The following is a 27,503-nucleotide window of genomic DNA, read 5'->3' on the forward strand; positions in this document are numbered from 1 at the left end:
TCCACCAGCCACTCTGACAACGCGGCCTGCAACGCTGGCCCCCGCAGCTATAATGTCATCTAAAGGCCCAAGTAAGTTCACAGCCTGGAAGCACTGGCACAGCATATTATTTGCCATATTTTCAATGTAAGAAGCATGATCTTCTCTAAATACTTTCATCATTTGGCCAACATATTCAATTATGTTTTGGAGCTCCCTCGTGTGTTTCTGTATTTCTTCCTGAATTTTTTTAGCATCATCTGTCTTGTTCTTGGTAACAAAGTACTTAGTGATATCTGAGGTTAGGACAGTGGCACCACCGCTTACTCCTGCAACAACCCCTCCAACTGTAAGTGCTAAAGAGGCACCAGCAGTAAAAGGAGCAAGTAGTATCCCACCAATAGTAGCAGCTGATCCTGCAATTCCAACACCAGCTCCCACAATGCTGCCTACTGCAGTGCCCTTGTGGGTTTTTTCAATGCCCTCTGCCAGGGTTTTCATAGATCCCACAAAGTTGTCAATTTCTATCTTCTTTTTGTGGTACAGAAGGACTGTGTAATATGTGAATTTCTGTTGAAAGACACAGAAATTAGAAAAAAAAACAATGCATTGTACTAAACATAAAGGAACACAGTTGTATACAACCTCTAGAAGAATCAGAATTATTTTAGATATTATATATTATACAATTAGTATACATTTACAGAATATTACTACATAATAAAACATTGTATCTTATTCGTACCATTTGGATATCTCATGTACTTCGACACACAAAACAGGACCCTGAAAATGGTCCTGTGATCAATGGTTCTTGATCAGACTATATTTAGGTTTCTCATTGCGTTATTTACCCACATCCAGAACATATCTACCAGATTTCATGTGCCTTCAGGTTTAATTTTTTTTTCCAATTTGTGATTAAAAAGGTAAATGCAGTTTATTTAGTTTTTTGATAGCGTACCAACTGCTATCATAACAAAAAAATAAAATATTTATACTGATTTAGTTTTATGTGTTTTCAAATGTTTTACGTTAAGATGCAATTACCAGATCTGTTGTGTTCATTTAAAACATCATAAATTACAGTTTTGGAAAAAATGACAAAGAACCTAAAGTATTATTCAGTGAATCCGTGATGATGGTAAGATAGTGATAGTAGATCCATTCAGCTGATTTCTCCTTAGTGTAACAGTTTATGTCTGTTAATTCATCCTCAGAAAAGTATTGACATTCTTCCACAGATTAATTAATGTGAAATTCAGATATTTGTTTTACTTTGTGAGTTAAATGTTTAAAATCATGACCTATTATATCTATTATGACTAAACCATATTATACAAAAGCATATACATTTTTTTATTACACTAATATATAAATATGGTGTGCTGTGGCCTCTAAAATATTTAGCTTTTTTCCAAAAAAGTTGGAGAGTAAATTAGGTTCAACCCTGAAAAACTGTAAACTCTAGCTCATGTAAATTCCAATTTCAAAACAATTTCTCCCACAGACTGCAAGATAAATAAAAGCAAAATCTGTGGTCTACTTAATAAGTGACAGTGACAAAACACTGCACTGCAAAATTAGGAGATCATTCAAGTCATGAGACTGTTTCTTAATGTGTTCTTGCATTTCTCCAATGCTTTATGTTGTGCATCTTATTTTCCGAAGCAATTTTTGCACATAAGTTTGTACTAGTGAAAGACGTTGTGATTTATATACAGATGCAGCCATTTAAAATGCGCGGGCAATACCGCATTATTTTGTGGTGCGCTTTACGCAGTTTACCGCGAGTTACCGTAAATTCTCCTATAATACCGCAAGCAAAATAATAGTATCCGGAATTTCCTGAGCTAATAAAGCTCAACCTCTCATGTTTGAGTTGTCGCCATCAAAGTCTTTAACGAAGATATCACTAATAGTATTAATAATGAATGACCTTGGACAAGCTGTAAGTGTAAATTCAAAGTATTGTAAAAGTAACACCACAGCATTTCGCAATCACGCATTTGTTTCCAATCATGCAAAGTACAGTAATTTTTGAGAATCGATTCACCATGCCTTTCACATGCTCATAAAAGAGATTGATTTAGGAACATAAACATATTACCATATGCAAACTGTACTGTATATAGTATGTATATGTATATTTAATGTCTTTACTGTGCCCGTTTAAGTATTGAATATTTATATGGAATTTTACCATTGAAGGGAAATCTTAGTGCCTGAGCATAAAAAGAATAGGAGCATACTGTAATGCGTGTGAAGGCCATAAATGATATTAATTTTGGAACTTAAACATACAGTATATGGCTGGTCTCGGTACTTTAAAGAAAACATACAGATGCAGCCATTCAAAGTGCGCGGTACAGACACGTACCAGAGGTAATTGGCTACGGCGTCGCGCATTGTGACGCACGATGACGCGCGGTACCACGGTACGTGATTGGTTGACCAACAGGGACACTCGTGGTCCGTTGGTCTGTCGTAGAAAGATTTACAGTAAACGTCTTTATGGTGTCCGTTTTAGTGTTTAATATTTATATGGAATTTTACCACTGAAGGGAAATCTTAGTAGCTGAGCATAAAAAGAATAGGAGCATACTGCAACGCGTGTGAAGGCCATAAACGATATTAATTTTGGAACATAAACATACAGTATATGGCTGGTCTTGGTACTTTAAAGAAAAAATACAAACCAATATTCCATTTCTCCCTAAACATTTTAAGCATCGAAGTCTTTAACTAACGTGATACCGGAGTCAACAAGCATACTTTTAGAATTTGATTAAAAGGGAATATTATATGGAATTGCGTATCTAAAGAAATTAATAACGATATAATTATATTCATGTACCGCAACACAAGAATAATGCACGCTGTACATTGTCTGTTGATAATGTTTCTGTAGTGCTTTTTCAGCACTCTGCATGTGACCTTGCTGGTGGTGCAGTGGATTAGGTTCCTGACTCCCATGTCACACAGTCTGTGATTGAATCCCATGGGAGCCATGAATTTCCTTTAACAAACATTTCTTTGAAAAAATGAAACGTTTCCCTGCGTCAGAGATTAAATAAAACCTCACTCGCACCAAACAAATGTATATTTCTAAATATCACAACATGATCGAATTTAAGTCATTTTAATAACAATGAATAGTCACCTAGGCATTACAATATAAACATTTATATTGATTTAAATCGCGTTTTGATTTAAATCGCAAACGCGGGTTTAAATATATGTGTTTTTTGATTCACAATCAGACAAATGCAACATAAATTGATATCTTTGTCTTCTAAGTATCGTAATAAACTTTCAGCATAGCTTTCTCCCCGTTTAGATTTATTTTTCTTGGGATCTTGGGATCAAACGTGGAAAGATTAGATTGTAATCGTTTTTATTTTTTAAATACATTTTAGAAAAGTGTAATCTATACTAAAAAGCTGTACACCACCTGCTATAAAGATACATATTGTAATACTTTCAAGTTCGGATAGGACAGACACGAGAACTCAGACTTGCGGAGTTAAAGCAAATTAAAGCCTTGATTTTATTTATCACCTTTAAAAGTGGCATCTCAAAGCAAAGTAAATACCCAACACTGATTGTATCCATCTGTCATGCTAATAAAGCACCTTGAATTGAATTGAATTGAGGGAGAGAGGGAGGAGGGCGAGCGAGAGAGCCAGGACAGACAGGCAAATAAGATACACTCCACAGACATTCACAACAGCGACATATCATAAAACGTTTGCACATATAGTTAAGGTATTACTTGGTTTTCAAAGTGCAATGAAATACAATATTGTTGTTGTTGCTGTTATTGCTGTTTTTATCCTGTAAGGCGTTTTGAGAAGCCACCTTTAAAGGCGATATATAAAAGCGCTGATTCTTATGGCATGTGTTCTGCCGGGGATTAAAAAATGTTTTTTTTTAATCGCGTATCTAAGGAAATAGCAGTATAACCTTGTTCATGCACAAACAGTGGCATGTTACATTATTAATTTGGGTGTCTCCTCTTGCCAGAAAGCTCTAAATTGCATTTTGAGTGCGTTTTTTGGCTTTTTTAAAATTGCAACCCATAAATAAAGCTGATACTGTTTAGACTTTAAATTATTTAAACTGTATTACAGCAGCACAATGGACAATGCAACGTAAATTGCAAAAATGCACTTGGAATCTGTCCAAGCCCTACTTTGTCAGGCATTTTCTTTTACTGCAACGGACATAAAAACTTCCTTGCTTTTAACAGAGCGTTTCATAATTTCTAACTACGAAAATTATTTAAACTGCGACACTTATCATTCAACCAGAGCTCGAAATATCACAAGGATCCCCAAGAGCACAGCAAAGACTGTATTAAAAGTATACTAGTGACAAACTAGTATACTTTAGATCTTTTTTTCTGAACCGGGGAAAATCTGATCATGTTTCTCTATAACAATAATAAAAAACATTATTTTACATATCACCTTTATGTGATATCACCTTAAGGACAGCACATACAAGGGTTAATTGCACAATGGACCGTGCAAAGAAATTTAATATAGTCTTCTTTAGGTGTGAGGGCAGGAGTGGATCGCAGAAGGCATAATCAGCAAATTAGGAAAACAAAGAACAGGACAGGTGAGACGTTTATCCAGAGAGCAAGTGATCAGAAATAGGAACAGCTGTTACGCCCAGGTTTTACGCTCTCTCTGCTGAATGAATAAAATAATTTTATTAAAAACGCGTTTGCGTTTGTCTGGGTATTTACTCTGTAATCTGTGGTTTACATCTACTGTATTGCTTTGAGATGCCACTTTTAAAGGTGATATGTAAAATAAAGTTTTTTATTGTTATAGAGAAACATGATCAGATTTTCCCTGGTTCAGAAAAAAGCCAATTAAAATCTGTAATCTTTCCACTTGTATGTCATCGGAAAATACAAGAAGTTTCTGCTTTGTGTAAGGATGGTATCAACAAGTAATCTAAGTGGTGAGAAAGCTGTGCTCCTCAAAGCGCTTTACAGGATTAAAACAGTAACAACAATAGTGTTAGGCTGGGCAAACGATTTTTTTATAGAAATACAAAATGAGATATAATGATGTGTTCCGGCTAAGACATTAACGAGTACAACCCCTCTCTCTGCGGGAGGGCTGGCTGTGACGAATTAAACCGGTTTCACAGGTATTTTCAAAGTAGAAGGGGGCGAGATTTCTAGCGAAAGACACCTCCCCCTCCAAAACCAAGGAAGTACAGTACTTACTAGTTAAGAAAGCTAGGCTTCTCAATGAAATCGCTTTAACATGCTAATGCGTTGGTGTAACAGTCCGGGCGTGGCAAGCTTTTAATGTCAACTCGACTCGATTGGAAGACAATGAACATATTCTAGCCCTAAATGAATTAATAGCAAACATGGTTTACATAAAAGACATTTTTCCAAGAAAGTTTATAATAATACGATCTATAGTTGAAATCTGAGCCTAAATAAAAAGAAAAAGCATTTTCAGAGAGCAAGTACGCTGTGTTTATGTAGAAAAAGTGATTAGGTTTATAAGCAATGTAATTACTTATTCGTTTAAAATGCTATATAAAATAAAGTTTATTATTAATTTGCTGGACAGAGTGGTGAACATTATGGATAAGACAAAGATAACGATCCTGATCAGTTTAGAAATCTGTGTACGCTGTAAGGTTTTTACTTCTTAAACTTTTAAAATACACGTTTCGAATAGAAAGAAATCATCTTCCTGGTACAGTATGTATAGCAAACCAGCACGTCTTTTTTCTCCAATCAGAGGGGTTAGACGCTCGGTTAAAAGCAAAGGAGATTGTCTGTTATAGTGGACATAAAAACAAGAGTTCGCTGGCATTATATCCTAGAAGACACAGACCGGCACCAGACCGGGAGAATGCCCGCAGTATAAAAGAAAATGCCTGATGAACTAGGGATTGGACAGTTTACAAGTGCTTGTACAATCGATGGAAATGTTCAAATAAATGTGCAAAAGAAATAAACAAAATAATCATTTATTTTTTTATCATATTGGCTAGCTAATGTCCTCTCTTTGCTAGTTAGTGGCTGTGTTTCTGCGTTGGGTAGCAACGGGTGACTGTTCTCAGGCGGAAGATGTAAACAGCTTAATTTTCGTGTTAAATAATTTTTTAAGATTAAAATTCATCCTATACAGCAATCACATATTTGGGTACCGTTTCATAAAACTTTCATGCTTAAAATGTTTAGGGAGAAATGGAAGAATGGTGTGTATTTTTTCTTTAAACTACCAAGACCAGCCATACACAGTACAGTTTACGTACATACAGTAATGTTTATGTTCCTAAATTAATATTTAATTTAGATTAAACCTTTAGACCTTCAGATGCGTTATGCTCCTCTTCTTTTTATGCTCAGCTAATTTGAAATTTCCCTTTAGTGGTAAAATTACATATAAATATTCAAAACTAAGCGGATTAAAATGTGCACAGTAAAGACATTAAATGAAATAAATCTTTTCACTACCAACCAATGCACCACGAGTGCCCCTGTCGGTCATTTTGGCCAGCCAATCACTTACCGCGGTGCCCTGCGGTGGCTTGTGGGTAGATTACCATACCGCGGGTTTGTACCGCGCATTTTGAATGGCTGCATCTGTATCAATAGTACCACTATTCTGTAACAGGTCTTTCAGTAAACCGGTGGACCAAACAATTCAATAAGAAGTTTTTAATTTAATGACAATTACCTTCAAGGAGTCTTTAAGCAAAGGGTCCAGGTGAAGGGTGCCAAGTTCAGAAAACACAGTCTTGCTTATATCATCAGACCCTAAATGAAAACATTTTAAGTGCTTTACTCCAACAGCATAAAGCACGTTAAAAAAAAAACTTAGCCTGTGAATATCAATGTTTAAAGATGTACACAATCTTTAGAAAATGTGTCTTTATAAACACATGTGTAGTTCTCAAGTGAATGACTGATACCTTTTATGTTCATTAAGTTCAGTGAGAATTTCAGAAATTTTAAATTATTTTTGTTTTGGAATCTTAATGCATGACAACCCCTGTAATACAGTACAAGCACCAGTAAAATATAGCAAAACTTTGTATTCATTAATCACAGTGTTTTGTCGATTCAATATACAACAGGACAGGATTATTAAAAAAATGAAAGGTTAGTTCAAATGAAAATAATGATTGTATAATTTTAGGACAGCACTAAAAGTCAAACAAATCGGATACATCTCATACAGTTTTGGATCTTGGATAGAAAGAACATCTTTGCATGTACAACAGGAAAGACTAAGCTGTCAGAAGTGAAATCTCTTTGTATTCTGTGAGTCCTAGAACCTAAATAAGTTGCTATTATCTCACACCAGAAAGGAGAGATTGTTGAGTTCACATTCATGACATTCATATCACATGAACTGATAAAGGTAATTCTCTAGAACAGGTAAACCATAGCACAGTGTTGAAGGTATTAGTGCTTAATGTGTAAGCCTTTTGAACTGCTTTTCAATTGGCTTGAAGGAAGGCTTGCTTAAAACATTAGACTGTGTCTGGGATCTACTTCCATCTGATTTCAGCTCTGCCATCAGTAGGAAAGAAAAACTGTAAACTAACAACTAAATATTTGAACAATTTTTTTTTTGGTAACCAGACTGAGATTCTGTGTCCCCTTCTCCACAAGATATACTGAGTTAAGGAAACTCAAGACCTGAAGAAGGCTCCACGGCCGAAACGTTGTGTTCTCTTTCTTCTTTTTTTCAGCATGGAATAAACCTATTATTTGTTCCTTTGCAGCCTATGCATGCTGACGCACCTACCCACCTGTTTTTAATACATCTACTTAAGAAAGTTAGGTGTTAGCATAAACTATTAGTAATCAATAATATTAAATTTAGCACTGTAATAAATTGTTGCACTTTTCTCCACATCTTGTAATACCATATTTTTATTGTTCAAATGTACATTAAATCTTTCTAACATAAAATAAGTTAAATACAAAATTAAAGAAAAAATAGGGTAAATATAATTCAAAATATTTTGCTAAAAATGTTAACTGTTTATAAAAATAAAATGTATTAACTAAGGAATAGGATGGCACAGTTGTTAGTGTGCTTTTTGTATGTTTTTTTATAAATACATAAATACAACAGTAGTACCAGATGTCTCAGTGGCTCTCAAAATTAAATTATGCATGCAAACCTGTGAATTAGAAAGATAACTAAGATATCCATCCATTTTTAACGGTGGTGAAGTGGTTAGCATTGCTACCTTGCAGCACTGGGGCTGTAATGTAGGGCACTCTGAACGAGTTAAACTTTGATGCAGGAAAAATGTATTTCTATACATTCTATATAAATGTAAGCTATACTGATTCTCCCCAATGTAGTGCAGTTAAAAAAATATCTCTGATGCAGTTCCTAAATTAATATAGTTTATGACCATCACACGCTTTATGCTTCTCTTCTTTTTATGCTCAGCTACTAAAATTTCCCTTTAGTTTCCCTACCGGCCATGTAGTACACAGCATTGTGGGATAATCGTTTATTTTAAAGGGAACATAGAGAAACTAGGAACTAGAGAAATCAAGAAAGGCTTTTTTCAATACAATTAATAGATGCACATCCTGTTCACTAGGTTATTTAACTCCACACTTAGCAATCTCCAATATGTTCAGAATTTGATAGCCAGAATCCTGTATTACTTTGAGATGCCAGTTGTAAAGGTGTTATATAAAATAAAGTAATATATTTACAGTAATTTAAAGTATATATTTAAAGTAATAACTTAACAATATATGTCAATGTTTTATGATATGTCTTTGTTGTAAATGTCTGTAATACAGATGCAGCCATTCAAAAGTTTTTTTATACATAGCATTCAGAAATACAATCGAAAATAGTTTTGTGGTGTATGCGTAGATGAAACTTTTCTAAAATGTATAACAAAATTAAAGACGATTAAAATCTGTAATCTGTAATCTTTCTACATGTAATGTCATTAGAAAGTACAATAAGTTCCTGCTTTGTCTAACGATGGCATCAAAAAAGAAACCTGTGCTTGATGATAATAAAGGGACTTAGAAGTCAAAGAAAATTATTGACGTTGTTTAATTTTAAACACTAAGTTATGAACGCAATTGGTGCTTCACAGCCATTGTGCATTATTGAGCTCTGCGCTTTCTCCTTTCCAATGCTACCTCTCCCTCTGACACAGTGCAGTGGGCAGCACACTGTTTTCAGAGCCTCTGATACGGGAAAAAAAAACCTGCTGATCTGTTCTACATACCAGGAAGATAACAGAATATTATTTTTTTAAATCGAAACGTGTGTTGTGTTTATGAAATTCGTGTATTTTAAACGTTTAATTAAGTAGTAAAAACCTTACAGCATAAAAAGAGATTCTAAGCTGATCATGAGGAAGAAAAATCACCCATTTTTTAAAAGTGGTTAATAACTATCGAAACCTGTTTTTTAAGCTTTTAAAGTCGTGCAATGTCTAAGTAGGAACACAACATTATATCTTGTTTTTGATTTATTTTTTAAGAATTAAAATAATCATTTGACCAGCCTAATTTTAAAGACCTCTTTTTGTGAAACTTTTCACAGCCTGTACAAAAAACTATATACACAATACTGCTGACAGCAGGAAAATTCCTATTCTTTACTCAGCAGCTTATTAAAAACAGCCCCCATGGTGTTCAAACCGATTTTCTTTACACAGAAGACTGACACAGCTTCGCACTGTGAACCTGTTTTACTAAGAAAACATGTGTCCGTGTGGGAAGGTGGAGTGTCTTTTGCTGGAAGACTCGTCCTATCCTACTTTGAAAAAACCAGTGAAACCGGTTTAATTCGGCACAGCCAGCACTCCTGCAGAGAGAGATGTAAACCGCGCAGCGCCAGGCGAATGCACAACGTTAATGTAGGGCTTTCGGGCTCATGTGGATTTACGCCCTACAACCTGTGGTACCACTGTGTACATACGGTACGAACATGTGATATTTAGCAATATAAAAAATGTCAATATACTGTAGTGTCCATAATATTTGCTATTTTAGTTTTTCAAAGAAATGTTTATTTGTTAAAAGAAAACTCACAGAGATTGCTGGATTGAAACATCCAACCTCATGCTTACACATCAGTCACTTAAGCTGTCATGCCGCCAAGGCAAATCATAAGACATGCACTGAAACAGCAATACACATATCAATATAGAACTATAGCTATACCGTTATTAATTTATTTAGATACACAAATCCATTTTATATTCCCTATTTATCCAATTCTAAAAGTATGCTTTTGTTTATCCGATAACGAGCGTATTAGCAAAGGTTAAAAATATCAATTTTTCACGAAGTATATAAATGTACAGTAATATGGTCAGAAGGAGCAAGTAAAAACATTTCAAAATAACCACATGTACTGTAAGACTTTGATGCTTAAAATGTTTAGGGAGAAATGGAATACTGGTGTGTATTTTTTCTTTAAAATACCAAGACCAGCCATATACAGTACAGTTTACATACAGTAATATGTTTATGTTCCTAAATTAATATCGTTTATGACCTTCAGATGCGTTATGTTCCTCTTCTTTTTATGCTCAGCTACTAAAATTTCCCTTTAGTGGTAAAATTCCATATAAATATTCAATACTAAGCAGATTAAAATGTGCACAGTAAACAGATTAAATGATTAAATCTTTTCACTACTGACCAATGCACCACGAGTGCCCCTGTCGGTATTTTTGGACAGCCAATCACGTACCGTGGCATATGCCGAGGTGGCTTGTGGTTAGTTGCGTGCTGTACGGGTTTGTACTGTGAACCTTGAATGGCTGCTTCTGTATATACTGTATACTGTATCATATAAATATACCACGATCCTTGAGCAGAGAATTAAATTTCTGCTGCGTTTGTGGAAGACACAAGACAACTTAAAGTCAATTGCTGGTCCGCAGTCATACCAAGCAACAGTTTAAAGGTACAGCCTTGTGGAAACAAGTTTAAACACTGAGTTTAAACACTCAAGTGCACAAAGCACGTCAGGCCAAAAACTAAGAGCACCATGGGAGCTCATTCTTTGTGTACTGAAATGTTCTTAAAAAAACAGACGTAAACTGTAACAATTGATAAAACAACTTAGTTGTATTGTTTTCAATTAAATTGAGCCGACAATTTAACTTACTGTGAAACCTGAAGTATTCTTCTCTGATCTTCTTTATGCTCTTCATTGTTTCATTAAATATTTCTTTGTCTTTGTGATTCTGAAGACCTCTAGTGTATTTATCCTTTAGATTCGTAAATCTTTTCATGCAATTCTTTTTACAAAGTTCATTCAGCCATTGGTCTTTCAGTTTCTAAGTGGAATGGTAAAATTTGATGGAAATTCATGTTTTAATAAGCAAAGAAAAGGGAATATAAACAATAATTACAGTTTCCTAAAGTGCTTTTCCTAAAGTTTCAATTAACAATATGTTTGCTACTTCAATGAAGATATACACTTTGTTCTTTCCTTTTTCTGCACTAGACCATATCTACTAAGGCATACAAAACCATAATGTCACTTTTCCCTTTATTTTATTATCAAACTTGTGCATCTATGTATTCTTTTTCTGTTAATGATAAATCAATTTGAAAAACTTTTGCGAAATGTGATACAACACACAGCATGGCATGATGAAAATTAATTTAGGAGGCGAATGTTACTTGGGAAATATTAGTGAATGTGTTGCAATGCATTGCTGTTCCTTAATGTGACACAGTTGATTTTAACCTCTGGTACTCTAATTCTCTATTACATCACTTCCTAAAGATCAGTAAATACGTCTGTGGTTGTCTGGTTTTTTTTTCCTGGACTACTGATGGCATGAATGAGTCTTGCTGTTAACCAGGCAATTTGTTTTACTCAAGCAGGGCAAACCTTCACCATTCTTGCATCAAAAAAACCCATGTATTTTGGCTTTTTATACAGATTTCTAAGGAACTCGTTAACATCGGTCATCTGTGCTTTGAGCTCAGTATTTTGCTATCCCAAAGAACATATAACACACCTATCTGCTGACTAATTAATATTCATGTATGCAATGAAGTAGCTATTAATGTAAAACCTAGACACTTATACTTTCATTGCTCTTCAATAAACAGTGTAATTATTTTCACTAGATTAAAAAATTATTTAGGAAGATGGGAGATATTCAGGTTTTCAGAAAATATTAGCATTTCAGCCTTATTGATATTTATATGTAGCAATTGTGTATGCTTTTTATAAACAAAGTAAACAAGTTAGAACTATTTAACAATGAAATCAAGTACAGTATTCATTCTCTACTGATATTTTAATTTAGTATTTAGTATTTAATGACAAACTATTTTTTAGATTTACCTGTAACTCCTTCTTCTTTAATTCCTTTTGATTCGTGCCGCTGGTATATTCCAGTTTTTTCATGAACTCCTCAATTACTTTGTCACATTTTTCATTGTAGTCTTTGCACAGTGCATCTTCATTGTGTGGAAGGTGAACTTCCATCTCTGTTACAATATTTTCCATGTTATCTTTTGCCAATAGAAATGTTTTGTTTATCCAGGCCTCATTCATTTCCAGAGCAGCTACTGTCAGACAGACATTGTCTTGTTTGTTCAGCATGTTGATGTAGGAGCGAGCCAGCTCCACAAAGGCTTCACAGAGGGGAAAAGAGTAATGTCAGGTGGTGATATGTTGAGATTAAGCAAATGAGAACAAACAAAATGTGTATATTTATACTGAAAAACCATAAAAATACAACCAGTAATTACTGGAACTGACAGCACCTGTAATGCTTTTAATGCCTCAAACACTTAATAAAATAATGAAAAGTTCTTTGTAATATTTCCTGGATTTTAAAAATATTTAATAATATTACAGGGCAGTAAACATTAATATTTATCATGCTTTGTGTGAGATCCATATTTGCAGTTTGAGGCATTAAGAGACACATCTGATTGACATTCCCAGACATAAAGTTGGGGCAACATGTCAAAGGAAATTAAAGACCAAGGGGCTGAGTTTCCTTTCTTCACTGAATGAGTCCAATACTGGAGAACCTTTGTGTCCTCCAGGTGCTGCTGTCAGTGGCCACATGGACTTTTTTGATATTACAGAAGCATTTCTTTCTCTCTGGGAAATCTTCTTCCACCTGGTGAAGGGGGTGAGATTACATTTTGACTTCTTCCCAGAAGATTGCTTATATCTCATTTCTTATATTCTCAGCAGTAAAATAAGTGCTGAGACGAGTTTTTACATTTGGTTAACTGATTTTTCAGAAATTAATAAAATTAGTTTTTAATGTAGTTTACATTAAAAACAAAGATGGATTTTCCCTCAGCTGCTCTAATTTGTGAGCATTCCTGAAGTAATTTCCTTAATTAAAAAATACACATTCTTTCATTAACACACTTTTCATATTATTACTATCAATATACAGTAATGAAACACATTAGTATTGCAACAATTGCAGTGATAACATTCAGAATTATTTGAAACATTAATGATGTAAAAATTCATTGGTTGTCCCTGTTTAAAAAAAACACATTCTGCATGAAAATGTAACAAAGCAAATATGTATTTTCAGGAAAAATATCACATCTTTCACCAGAAACTGAGGAATAAAAATGAAACTGCAATTAGAAATCTGCAATGTAATTATTCGTTCTTTGAATTCTGATGAGGACTGCATTTTAAATTCTAGTTTCTTCAAAGTATTATAAGAAGAAGAATCATACATACAATCACAAAACATTATTGCTACAAAATGTGACAATTTTTCCTTACTATTATTTATTTAATGTATACCAGCACTGACATCAGTTTATATCAGTGTATATATTGTAAACGTAAACGTTTTCTCCTCCTTGCTCATGAATTCATTCCTCCCCCTGTCTCCACCTCTGCACCAGCCCCTCAGCCACTCTTCTCTGAACTGGGCTTACAGTTTCCTCACCCTATAGCCTGGGAACATGGGTTCAGCCAAGTCTCTCTATGCATTGACATCTTAGTTTACTCATTTAATGATCACTCTTGAATACACTATATACTTCTGGGGAACCAAAACCATGTGTTTTATTTTATTACCTCCCAGTATAAAATAGGTTAATTTGTCCCATAAATATGCTAAAACAAAGGATGAAAATGGAGACATTTTCAATGTGCCAATGTAACAGACCCCTCCCTCCACCCCAACATCCTTTGCAGCAGGTTCCTCTGGCTCATCCTTCTTCAGTAAGGAGGCAACACTAATCTCCGACCAGCACTGTCAGTTCCTCAGCCAGGTGTACTGTCCAAAGTGTAAAGCCAAAGTGCTAAAAAAAGTGCTTTTTTACGTCAGCTCATTCCATTTTTAGAATTTGAACAAGAAAATCAAGAGATGTAATTGACAACAGTCGCATAACTGAATATCCACTGTCATTTAACAGAGCTGCTTGTGAAGGCTTTACCTCCTGGTGTGCAGATGAGACTTTTCACTGCCTTGGGAGCAGACTGTTTATCACGAACAGTGGTCACAAAGGTGTTGAGTGATGTTAGAAAGTCATGGTCTAAATCTTCATCTTTCATTTCCGGGAGTTTTCTGAAGAAGAATCAAGTACATATGTTAAAAACACTTAAGTAAGCATGCTCTTATTACCAAACTTACATATAATAAAGAAATGTAAATAGAAATTATAGTTTACTTAAATTTATAAATTATAGTTTACTACTTAAAATGTGGATCCATCAGGTAAGATAGAATAGGATTTTAGGAACAGTAGAATGTTATAATTATTATAATAATTAGAGTGATAATTAATATCATATTATGATGTCAGGCAAATCAAAATAATAGGGGTACAGGGGTAAGACTAAGTGACAGAAAACAAAACTGTTTAGCAGAGGTGAAAAGCAAATAAGGAAGAAAAGATGATCTATGAATAGATTGTGTCTCACTTGTTTTTTCCTCACCAAAACAAATCCTAATACATTAGCAAGGATGTGAGGGGACAACAAAAACAGAAGGTTTGAGTTTGAGAGGAAATTACAGACAGAAGTAAGCAGAGTCTGTTGAGTACAGATGATATTTGACCCTTCCTTTCAAATACTGTACACACACTGGAAAGGAGAAATTATATAAAGCACAGCAAACTTTCAAAAACAAGAACAAAATGTTTAAGTATTTGGCAATTCCTGAATAGTTTATTATTATTATATATAAATAAAAAGTATACTTACTTGAGCGCTTTCCCAAGAGCTGGTTGTGGCAGAATATGAATTTCTGTTTTGTCAAAGACTTCCTTATATTTTGTCTTTGTTTCTTTATCCAAGGCATTCAGAAACTTGTCCTTAAACTTATCATGATCAAATTCTTCAAACTGGAAATCTCTTATCAGTATATAGAACAAGTTCGGAAGGTAATCTTTAAGTGACTTATTTTTCTCCTCACTGACGAAAGACATCTGATGTACAACTTGTAAGAGGCAGCTGTACTGGGTTTCAGGAAAAAAAAAATCTATGACGTCACATTGATAATGGCCTTTAATTAAAAAATAGAGTTTAACATTGCTGATATTTTTAAATCACTGAACAGTCCTTCGGATGAGACGTAAAACCGAGGTCCTGACTCTCTGTGGTCATTAAAAATCCCAGGGCGTTTCTCAAAAAGAGTAGGGGTGTAACCCCGGTGTCCTGGCTAAATTTCTCCATTGGCCTTTACCAATCATGACCTCCTAATAATCCCCATCTATGAACTGGCTACATTACTCTGCTCTCCTCCCCACTGATAGCTGATGTGTGGTGAGCGGTCTGGCGCACTATGGCTGCCGTCGCATCATCCAGGTGGATGCTGCACATTGGTGGTGGTGGAGGGGAGTCCCCATTACCTGTAAAGCGCTTTGAGTGGAGTGTCCAGAAAAGCGCTATATAAGTGTAAGCAATTATTATTATTATTATTATTATTATTATTTGAAAAATTCTTAACACTGCATCACTTACAATAAGCACTTGTCCATTTCAGAGTCCCAGGAGAGATGGATCCTACCCAGGAATCAATGTGCAAAAGGCAGGATACACCCTGGACAGGACATCAATCCATCACAGGGCATACACTCACACCAGGGCCAACTCTACCAAACCACTTGGTTAAGCACCTGGAGGAAACCCATGCAAAGAGTATGCAGAGAGCACCCCAGGAATTACACCAAGGGCCCCAGTGCTGCAAGGCTGCAATGATAATCACAGTGCCAATGCACCACCTGGTTTAAACATGGATAATAATATTTTCTTATTTATAATCTCTTTGTTAGTCAGAAACAATAATTTTGATATTTGTTTTAAATTCCAATATAAGTCTTCATTGTCCTTTTTTTCCTGTAATGTCCTGTTGAAATGCTCCAGAAATCTGATTTTGGCTTTTATTTTGGCTTTTATTGGACTTTTGCAGTTCTAGATAATTAGATTGTTTCAGTTTCAGTTTCATATGATTAGAATATGATTAGAAGCTGTCATAAGATTATAAAAAATATTTTACAGCAGACTTCATTAACACTCTGACTGCACATATGTACTTGTGGTTCAGTACTGAAAGGGGTGAAGTGAAGTGACCCAGCAATGATATTAACTAATTCTCCAATTAGACAACTCCACACAGCTGGTACAGTAACAGTACTGGGCATCATGGGTGACACAAATCAGCATAAACAAAGTTCACCACAGCTCACCCCAGAATTCACTTTAAACTGAAAACTAAATCTGCTCATAAAATTGGAGGATTATGTAAAGCTCAAGATTTCTTTTTTAGTAATTTATATTGTTGTATAGTTTAAAATGTTTTCTTCCCAAGGATACAGAATTTCTTCAATAGCGCTTCTGTCGATACATCCTTTGATGTTGAAGATTATACTGCTGGACAGCAGTGTTGTCAGTAAAAATATAGTCTTATCAGTTATGAGCCTATTTTCACAGTCATCCAATCCCTCAGTATCCAGAAGCAGGAGACAGGCATTTGTGTGGAAAGGGTGTGGTCTGGACCACATCCAAATGCCTTTGGTACATCCTTCCACTCCATGTCCAACTTTGAATCCTTGGTCTTCATTAAAGAACCGAGACAGCAGGTAAGACTTTCCAGTCCTGTGCTTACCCACAATGCCAATCACCTCTGCAACACCTGTCATTCCTGACAGAACTTCAGCTGCCCTCTCATTGAGTACAACTTTATCATTCTGGATCTCAATGAATATCTGTGGAGTTGCCATCATGCCTATTCTGCTCCTGGTAAAATAAGAGAAAACTAACTTAAGAATACATTAACTCATTTTTCACTATTTTATACTATGTGAATTTTGTAAAAATTCTGTAGGTTCTGATTCTTATTAATTCATTCAGGATACCTGTGCCACAACAAATTGACTGTAAAAACATGTATACGTACTATAGCTGTCAACAGTTAATGTATATTGATTAGTTTTACACATTATCACAATTCCTTGAACCAGCAATACAAATTGATTCTGAAATTTGCATTATAAGTCAAAGTCATAACTTGGAAGTGATTATATAATGGAACAGTGTTATAAGTTGGTGACTAACTCCTGATTCAACAGCAGCTAGGCAACATTCATTATTTTGTGATCACAAATAACTTAAGGGAGTAGACAGAGGTCTGATTTATGCAAGATTATTTGAAACCATGAAGTCAGCTCTGACTGGATGGTATAAAAATGTGACCTGTGGGAAAACTGGTTTGCCTATGGTTATACTCGATTAGAGCAATACAAATATGAAAAATGCCATTTGGCTAATTTTCCCATTTGGTAGTTAGTTAATTGATCTGGGGACTCATTCAGCTGTTTCTTGAAAAATAAAGACAGGTGTCACATAGAAAACAAAATAAAGTCACCTCCCGAATGACAACCCAAATCTCTAATCACCACCAGAGGGCCCCACACGAGAAAACCAATATCACTCTTCCCTAACACCCAAGTGAATATCTCTCTAATCATCATCACCTTTAATTAGGAGCATTATATTAAAGGCTCAAGTGGCTACTCAAGCATTCATGCCAGGACCATGAGCCTTCAGCTCAGATAATCCTCTCTTCTCTACTTCAGAGAAATAAAATCCTTAACTGAGTTTTAACATTTGCCCTAAAAACCTTCCGAAAAGCTAAGTATGGACCGACTACAAGCTGACTTTCTACTTCTGTCTGGGATATTGAGCCTGAAACCGGTGAAAGGTGTCGCTAAAACCCACACAAAGTCACACAGGCTGTTAAATTTAACCATATTACTGTCTAGCTTGTTCCACACTTTGCTAACAAGTCTGCATGCCTGCATCTCTGAATAATGGGGAATTTATTATTCTTTGAGTTTCTACAAAGGCTAGAAGGACTGTGAACCTCTCTCAAGGAGAGATAAGAATTGTACTGAAACAGACATAAAACCATTTAGCCAAGAACAAAACAGGGCTAGTGATTCTCAAGTCAAGAGAGGTGATTTCCCAACACCTGACACAAGGCCATAATTTAAGGGCCACTACTTAGTAAGAAATGCAAGAAGGACTTTTTTTAAGATTCATTTTAAAGGAACTGACCAAACATACCTTAAAATCATCCATAAATAGATATTTTATTTATCACATTTAAAAGAAACAGAACCAACTGCATTAAACTAAGAGAAACAATGGATATCTGAGCAAATGCCTGTAACTACTGTATCACTTGTATGGTCTTAAATTAAAGAGCAATTCATAATTAAACAGATGGAACAGTCGGAATCCTGGTTACAACAAGCATTACTGTAAGGATTTTTCAGATTTTTCTGATCCATCAACATCGATTGAGGGTCCAGGTTTGAGTCTAGTGAATACATGAGGATACAATCCTCTCCAATTGCTTGTAAAGCAAGTCAGAATTTTGACCTATTAAAATTGCATCCTTCATTCTGTATTGATAAAAGACTATATTAAGTACTGGATGTGTTGCCACATGTTTCATTCCCTTACGAAAGCTTAAACCTAAATTATTAAATTAAAATACAATATAATTCATCATTATCATTTCAGAAATAAACAGGCTGTACTTGTTTGGTATCAAATGAATGGGCAAAGCATGAGTAGGTCAGAAATCTAATAATCTAATATTAACTTTGTAAATTTTACTCAGAAGAAGTTTTGAGTTTTCTCAATTATTGGATATTTTATCCTGTCTTTCCTGTTAGAAGCAATAAAAATTTCTGAAGGCAAGATATGCAAATCACAGGTTTGAACTGGCCAATCAGAACCCTGGAAGAAAAGACTCTGGTATGTCTTTGTCTGAGGCTAATCAATAGAGCAAGCCAAGAGCCACACTTTGGAAGTCTGGAAGTTTTAGAAGACCTTAGGTCCTACTAGTGGATGTCAAGTCTAAAGGAAGTCAGCAGACAAGGGAGAAGAAGTAACAAAGAGCTCAGCTAGACAAGAGGAGTAAAGTCTGATCCACTGCTCCACCCTCTCCAGCCAGCAGCCCATCTACATGAGCTCCACAGCAACTCTGGATCAGCTTCTGAGCAGAGTCACAGCAGTCTTCTACTTAACAAATCCGCACCAGATGATGCCTACTTCCCCGCTATCCAAGACATAAGCAATACGGACGCAAAGCTTTTTTAGTTTGCACTGTTCCTTAATATATATATATGTATTTATTAACTTTGTGTTTGGTTTATCTTGATAAAGACTTAATGTAACATGATGCCTTCTGCCTCAAATTAGAATTTGACTTTGTTAACACTACTCTATAACTTAGCAACTTGCACTTTTCAAATTCTCTATTTCCAACCATTTCCACTTTCCTTTCCAAAGGCCTTTGTTGTATTAATTGTATTTCTAATAAACTCATCTGTTTTAATAAACTGAAGGAATCTGGATTTGAATTCACACAGATCAACCTCACCTTTATCTTGAATTAGGAATATTCAGCACAGTGGTAATTATCACATTAAACTGGCTGTGTTTTCAGAGGATATGGTCATCTAAGGGTTGGTGTGGTGATAAACACCAGATCACAAGACCTGTTTTATCCTTCTATTGGTGTTTCAGTAACCTCGGACACATGGTTTTGGTCTTGTGCTGGAAAGTGCTTACAGCAGTGCCTAACCTTTAGTCACATGTGCTGTACATGATTTACTGAAGATTCAGGCAACCCTCCAAAACCATCTGATGCACAGCTTCCTGTTCTCAGCTTTACATATACTTCCATGTAGTCCTCACTTGTGTCTTCTAATTTGTATTTAATTGTGATGAATTTGTCAGTACCTTTGAGGATATTGAATACTTTATCAAATCCCCTTGATCTTCTCTGTTCGAGACATAAAGGCTTTGGTCCTTCAGTCTGTCAGTGTAGGACATTCTCCTGAGTCCCAAACTGTATCTGGTAGTTATCAGACCTAGTTCTAACAGGAATATATATATATATTGTTGTTGTTGTTGTTTTAGTGTGGTGACCAAAAGTGTACACAGTATACCAAATGAGGCCTTACTATTACTATATTATGTGATTTTAACCTTTTAGTACTCCTGTTTGTCATATGTCCAGAGGCCATTTCCAGATGGAATAATGTCCCCTGAAACATTCTGTATTAATTTTGTAAGTACAGACAGTTGAGGCCTGGTTGACAGCTTAAATTGAAACTAATATAACATTCCCTGATTTGCATTCTGCTCTAATAGATGTATAATCTAACATTTTGTTTTGCCTTTCTTTCTTAATGTTTTTATTATTTCCAGGAATTGTCTAGAAGATATGTGCTCATATTATCCAATGTGTATACATTGCGTGTTCATGACTCGCTTGTGAGCATGTTTCCACACCTGTCTTTTCCTGATAATAACAGCAGAGCTGACCCATGTAAAACTATCCTCACTGTGAGGAAAAGGACTGCTTACCTTCCTCTTCTCAAGAAAATATGTTACACAGGCTCCACTGTGACTCTGCCATGTAGGAATGTTAATTAATTTGGGTAGTGTGGTGTCATATGAACAGTGACTCACACACCTGGCAACTGACAGGCAGCTGTAGCACCAGACAGTTGCACAGAGAAATTCAATATAAAAATTGCACTCTCCATTCAACAAGATATATTAACATGTCCAACAACTGCATAGCTGCTTGTTTTAATTTTCATAGTTAGGGACACACTGTCACAACTACAGGAAGGGCTCTGTTTCAGTCTCACTACATTTGTTTCCACTGTGCATTTAAAACAGCCTTAAACTTTGAACAATACAATTTTATCTGTCAACATTGTAGTATGTACTGCATATTTCCAAACTTCAGTATCTCAGATTTACTGGTTTAACCGTAATTAACAATAAAACAGGATGGTTTTGAGACTTTATCTACTTACATGGGATCTCACTTGTTTAATGTTTTGATAATTTAATATCCTTATTTTTAACTTAATCTCAGCAAAATGTGTTTCCAGTGCTTTGGGTTTTACAAAAGAAACACAAATCTGGAAATAATTTCTCCTGGTGGCATAACTCAAGGGACCAATTGTATCGACCCCAAAGCAGCGAACCAACTGGAGTTCAGCCTGTGCAAAACTAGTGAGCAAACTTAAGATCAAATGCAATGAACATGGCTGAAATTTGTCCACAGCTCCATTCTGAACCTGTCCTGAATTACAATGAACCCAAAGTAACAACTGCTGCCCTCTAGATATTATTGTAGTAGTAGATTAATTTAAACCACCTCTTCACAGGTTTTAAGCAACTCAGTAGCGGACTAAGCACGGGATCCCATTAGAACTTTCCTGAACATAGTGGAAATGATACCTTCACTAAATGATGAACTTAGCATCTTTAGCTTGACATTTATTGTAAAATTTACCTACAATACTTGAGGGGCTTTCCAGACACAACAATTATTTATCAATACAAGTATTTATTAATAAAAGTGTAATCTGTTAATAATGAAGTTTAATATCTATCTTTATCAGTAGCTGTACTACAGATAATGCATGTTTAACCTAACACTAACCCTTTTGTATGTGATAGTTAATTTTTCAGATAACCAGGGGAGGGAAGAGAACTGAAATCAAGGAAATACAAATTGAAATGGAGTGTAATTCTTACATGTGTTCTGTTACATCTGGGAGTTAATTGAATAGATTTGTTGTATTTTTCTTTGGGATTTGACTCTTCACTTGTGTTTCTCAGGGAAAGCAGGGATATTGGGGATGCAAAGAATAAGTTGTACTGTATAGGCAAAGGTATGGGTAAGTTAAAAAAAAAACATATTATTAAAAGTGATAATCTAAGACAATTCTTTGGAACAGTGTCCTTTCTCATATCTGTGGCTGTGGTCCAACAATAATGGTGTTGAAATGTGCGGAAAGATTTGGAGACGAACAGGAGGCCCATCCAGTCGGTAACAAGGTTGAGCAAGACCGCACATGCCTCAGTGACGGTGCTGTTAATGGAATAGTACACAGACCACATGAAAGGCAAGGAAAAGGTGGTTTTAAAATTTCAAGATCAGAGGAACAGCAATTAACTGAAAAGATCTGTTACAGAGCTCTAGGTTTTCCTTTTTAGAGCTGTAAATGTAACTTGTTTTTGTAGATCAAATCCACATATTGATGTTAATTCTATTTAAAAAATAAAATGACTAACGCTGTTGGACATTAGATGATGCTTTGTGTAACATTTGTTTTCACTCAGCTGTAAGGAAAATGCACTACGCGCCATTATTTTAATTAAAAACTCTTAATGTAGATGAGTTGTACAACAAACATTACAACAAATGCAGCCCCTGAAGTTGCATAACACTTACGTTAAAATTATTGCAGACACAAAAGTAGCTTATGCCTATTATAACACCGAAATAGCAATGTGTTTGCTTTATTTGTCTGAAGGATCTCTGTATGAATCAGTATAATTTATCAATGGAAATAAAAACTGCTATAATACATGTTCAAGCTTAACACGCACCTGCTTTTATCGTTTGTTCGTTTGTGATTAAATGCAATTGAGTATCTCATAAGCAGTTACCTTCTCTGGTTTATTTCAATATAAATGCCGTTCTTAAATTCAAATTAACATTAAATTGCCAAGAACATTCAGTTATATATTAACACAAGACAGATAAATGAATAATTATGGCTGACATATTAACGCACTGAACAGACTAATTGAAAAGCTCTGATTCAGAGCACCGGCAGTTCTTGCTAATTTGAACAACAACGATGCTGAACCCTCAGCACCGTACGAAACACAAGTTCATTTGGTCCCCAGCTTTTTTTGGTCCCCAGCAGTTTTCGTTGCATCTGAACTCAGAGCTGGAGATGATCTCCTGATAGTACCTCATTAAGTACTCCGGAGCTTAAGCAGAGCGTGCTAAATCTGAAAGTTCGTTGAAATTGAATGATCTTGACACCGTGGCCTGTCTTGTAATCATGAGCCGAAAAGGTCGAAAGACGCATCCTCACAATAAACACCTTTGCATTTCTGGGCACTTGTGCCATCGTTACTAATCTATTCTATCTGCGCTTCCAAACTATTCAATGTTGAGATTTTGACAGCTACATTTATGTATATGAAATACTATGAAGGCAAACATAGGATTACTGGGACTATTAGAAGCAGAACTAGAAGAAAGCAAAAACATTATAGGAGTCCCATTTATTAAGGTGTATTTGCCTAGATTTTAGTTCACTTCACTCCATAGAATATTAATCTACGTCACAGTATGTCTCCCAGAAATCTATCACAAATGATCAAAATGATGACACTTGCTTCAAGACTGGAATACAATTTCAGTTTTATATTTCAATACAGTATATTAACAGTCACTAATGTTTAAATTAAGTTCATATTAACGATATTATTTCAGTAATGCGTTTCTCCGTCATTCAGAACTTTCCCTTGCGATCTGCTTAGCACTGTACTAACTTGGTTAGTGTAGTAACCTCTAGACGGCAGCAGCTGTTTGTGTTTGTTGCAACAGAGGATATATTTTAGTGCAGAGATAGCGACTAATTTCAGCAGCCAAGTCATCTGCAATTGGTATTAGGAGTGATTTCCTTCGCTTACCTTTGTGCTGGAATCGGTCAGTACGATTCAATTTCTGTGCGGTTCCCCTCTGGTCCTGACCACAGCTCAGTTCTACAACGATGATCTGGTGTGCACAATAAATCAGCTATATTATATGTTGCTTTTAACCACAAAAAAATGCATTTGTGTTAGTCAGTTAGGTTAAATATTTTTATATCTGTAGCTTCTCCGATAAGAGGATAAATCAGAAATGATAAAATGTCTAATTTAAAGCAAACAGATACCCATTTCTCTAACGTAAATGTGGGAGGAGACACTTCTATGGATTCTGTATTGTTTCAAAGTATTTGAAAATGAAATTAGAACATTTCTTGAATCTGTTTAACGAATAATCTTGCTTTCTCTATAATGTAAAAGGTGCAGGAAGAGATTCTTTTATGCTTAAAACATTAAGATTAAAAGGTTGAACGATGTTTAACGATGCTCTGCTTGTGCCATTTTGTGAACATTCTGCACTATTGTTCTTCATAGAGTGATGTTTATTACACATTCAGGGAAGTCATTAAAAGAATGATTATCTAAATTTCAGTATAAATGACGATTTTCATCCATCTATGTCTTTAAAATTGGTTTAAGGAAGTCTTTAGATCCTCGACAATTTAAAAGATGAGTTCAGTGGAAATGTGTGCTTTACTAACTGAGAAGACCCCTTTGCACAGTTTTTACTACCCCTTTGCACTACCTTAAAGTACCACAATGCGTATTTTTCCCCTTTTACACTTAATTAAGCTCAGCTAAGCCAATTTGAAGGGGGAAAACTATTTGTTTTCAGACCAAAGCACCTCTGCGGTACAGAGGCTCTCTAAGTTGGGTTCTAGATTTTCACTCGACTGCTCACTCCTCTCACACCTGTATCATGCAGTGACAGCATGGTCTTGCGCGGTGGCGGATCCTGTCTGCGATTCTCTTTAACTTGTTATCCGATGTAAACACGCTTGATCATCAAAACAAGGATAAATCGTGACTTTATTTCAAAATGCTTGTTGCTGTCAGATATGTGGTGACTGACTGGAAAAAAAGATTTTCAGTCCTAATCAGATTTTAATTTCCTCGAGGGCCACATTTTCTTCGGAAGAAAGGCCAGATGGCCAGACACAGGGAGGGTAGGTGTTTTATGATGGAGGAATACGTAATAAACAACACAATTTACACTTATAATAAATTAAATGAAACCCCTTATATTGTAATATTCAAATGAACAAATAAAACTAGAAGAAATATTCACATACATGTGTGCAAATTTAATGCGATATTTGGAATTGCTTCAGTGACAGAATGTCTGTTTCATCTTTGTAAATGTTTGTTCACACAAAATGTGGAGGCAGAAGACAGAAAACTTTAGAAAAGTTGCTCGTGGAATGTTCTTAATACACCTTTCAGGCAGTGATTTATGTTTAACAAATCATTTTCCTTAAACAGATCCCTATACAAGTCATTCGCAGCAAAGTCAATTACTTCGAGCGGCAATTCAGGCTGAAGATCTTCAACTTCACTTGCAAAAGGGTTCTTGAACAATCTTATGTTCTGTGAGATACTGTTAAAATCTTGAAAACGGTCCTGAAATTTCTGCTTCAAATGTGAAATCACATTTAAAGTGAACGGGATCGGAAAAGGTTCGGCACATTCATTTCTGTACTTTTCACAAGTTGCGAACTGAACAAAATTGTTTGCTGCCACTTGTTTGTCCAAAAAGAATTATTGTCTGAAGTATTTTTGTCTGAAGGATTTTACGAGTGAAAACAAATCTGAAATTATAGAATTTGAAACAAATCTGAAATTATAGAATAGGTCGTGTCCTTTGAGTCATGAAAATATCGAATTCTGTGCGTAATTCACTAAATCTCTAGCACTTGGGTTAGCTGATCCAGCGAACCCCTCAGTGGTACGGAACGTCCGGATATTCACTTTCGATTTCAGATAGGAAGTTTTTAAACTGACGATGATTAAGGGAGGACTATCGTATAAAATTCACTGTCACTATCCATTACTTCAGATAATTGTAATTTTTTATCGCACAAAGCCTGCTGATGAAAGATGATGAAAACAATGCAAAATAATCGTTTTTTCCCGGGTCTTCTGTGCGACGAGCAGTTGTATTAGATGACAGGTATATTTGTTCGAGCAAAGCAACTTTTTCTTTGTATATGCTGCCCATCAGTAAATGGTTTCCCTGCCTTAGCTATGACGTGCTATTTTGAAACTCGCCCTTACAATGGATTCTGATTGTTGTGATCGCTTTTTTAAATATTTCACGCTGATAAATTAAGTTTTTCTTCAGTGCTTCTACTTTATCTGAAATCATTTTGCCAATCACATCTGAGTATTTCTGTGCTTCGTATCGTAATGCCTTCGGATATTATACTCCTTGAGAACAGCGACGGTTTCTCTGCGTATTAAGCACAACGCTTTCAATCACGAAATAGTTTTCTCATTAAAAATACGGCACTCTTCGTCAACGTTTCTCCACTTAGCTGACATTTCGATGTAAAAAAACAATGCAAGAAAACTCAAGCACAACAAACGTGAACCTGAGGTAAAGGTTATTTAGTTTAACACTTGCGCGTAAGCATGTAGTGGTGACGCTTTCCTTTGTTCTCGGGCCGGATAAAGATACCGTAGGTTGGAGACACTTGGGTTAATCCATTCGATCGCTGCATATTGTTAAATGCGGTGAACCCAGCGTTCTGTATAATGCGAGTCTGTTTAAAACCGTTCCTACAGCTGTATCTGAACAGGAGGAAGCGACAGTTACAAGCTGTACAGCTCTATCCTGTCCGGCGCCCTTTATCCTGGAGTTTTCGATAGTTACGTTTAAACCTCCTGTCAGTAACAAAAAAAGCCTAGACTCCAAACTAATCTCATTTCTTGTACTTGAAACAGGTCCAGAGTGGGGGCTCTCTCTATTAGTTTCAAAACTATTATTAGTTCAGACTAATTTAAAGCAGAAATCTAACATGCCAGCAATCTGCGCCACACGATACCTCCTTGTCCGAAGGCTGTGCTGAGTTTGAGATTGTGACTGATCGAAACAAATGATCATCTCACCTGTATCCTCCGGTCCTCCTCTGTGGTGCGAATCGGTAAGGTGGTGAAGGGGATTACCGCGCTGGAGTTTTATAAACACACATTTCCTTTCACTTTCGAGTTTTATCATGACTAGAACAGGGAGTAAGTAACTATCCTTCCTTTCACTTTCAACTTTTCATACTGATAAACTATTCGCGGAAATCCCAAAGAAAGAAAACTTCCTATAGAGACTACTACATTTTTCTAATATAAAACTTTGAAATATAAGCACTAAACAGTTAATCAGAACAGGTTTTAGACTACTTTGTATGTTAATTGAATTGTTTCCATAAAACACCTGCAATTGAGACAACTCACATAATCTGGTTATATTAAAGGGTCTGAGGTGCAGCTCATAAACCTGTCTAAATATTGTTGGATTGG

At 35.6% G+C, this 27,503-nt stretch overlaps 1 long non-coding RNA gene across 3 annotated transcripts; it reads right to left on the reverse strand.

The window, feature by feature from the left end:
- LOC138243087 (uncharacterized) lies at positions 1-27,219 on the reverse strand. Of its 3 annotated transcripts, none has more exons than XR_011191946.1 (9): positions 27,099-27,219; positions 24,033-24,117; positions 16,812-17,234; positions 15,201-15,449; positions 14,432-14,562; positions 12,345-12,637; positions 11,148-11,319; positions 6,705-6,784; positions 1-549 (listed from the first exon to the last, which is right to left on the reverse strand). It is a non-coding gene; the product is annotated as an uncharacterized lncRNA (long non-coding RNA). The 3 variants fall into 3 exon arrangements; XR_011191947.1 differs by lacking the exon at positions 27,099-27,219 and adding an exon at positions 26,668-26,884; XR_011191948.1 differs by lacking the exon at positions 11,148-11,319.
- Between the last annotated feature and the right edge of the window lie 284 nt (positions 27,220-27,503).

The sequence above is a fragment of the Lepisosteus oculatus genome, chromosome 14 (genome assembly GCF_040954835.1).
Source record: "Lepisosteus oculatus isolate fLepOcu1 chromosome 14, fLepOcu1.hap2, whole genome shotgun sequence".
NCBI classification, from domain to species: Eukaryota; Metazoa; Chordata; class Actinopteri; order Semionotiformes; family Lepisosteidae; genus Lepisosteus; species Lepisosteus oculatus.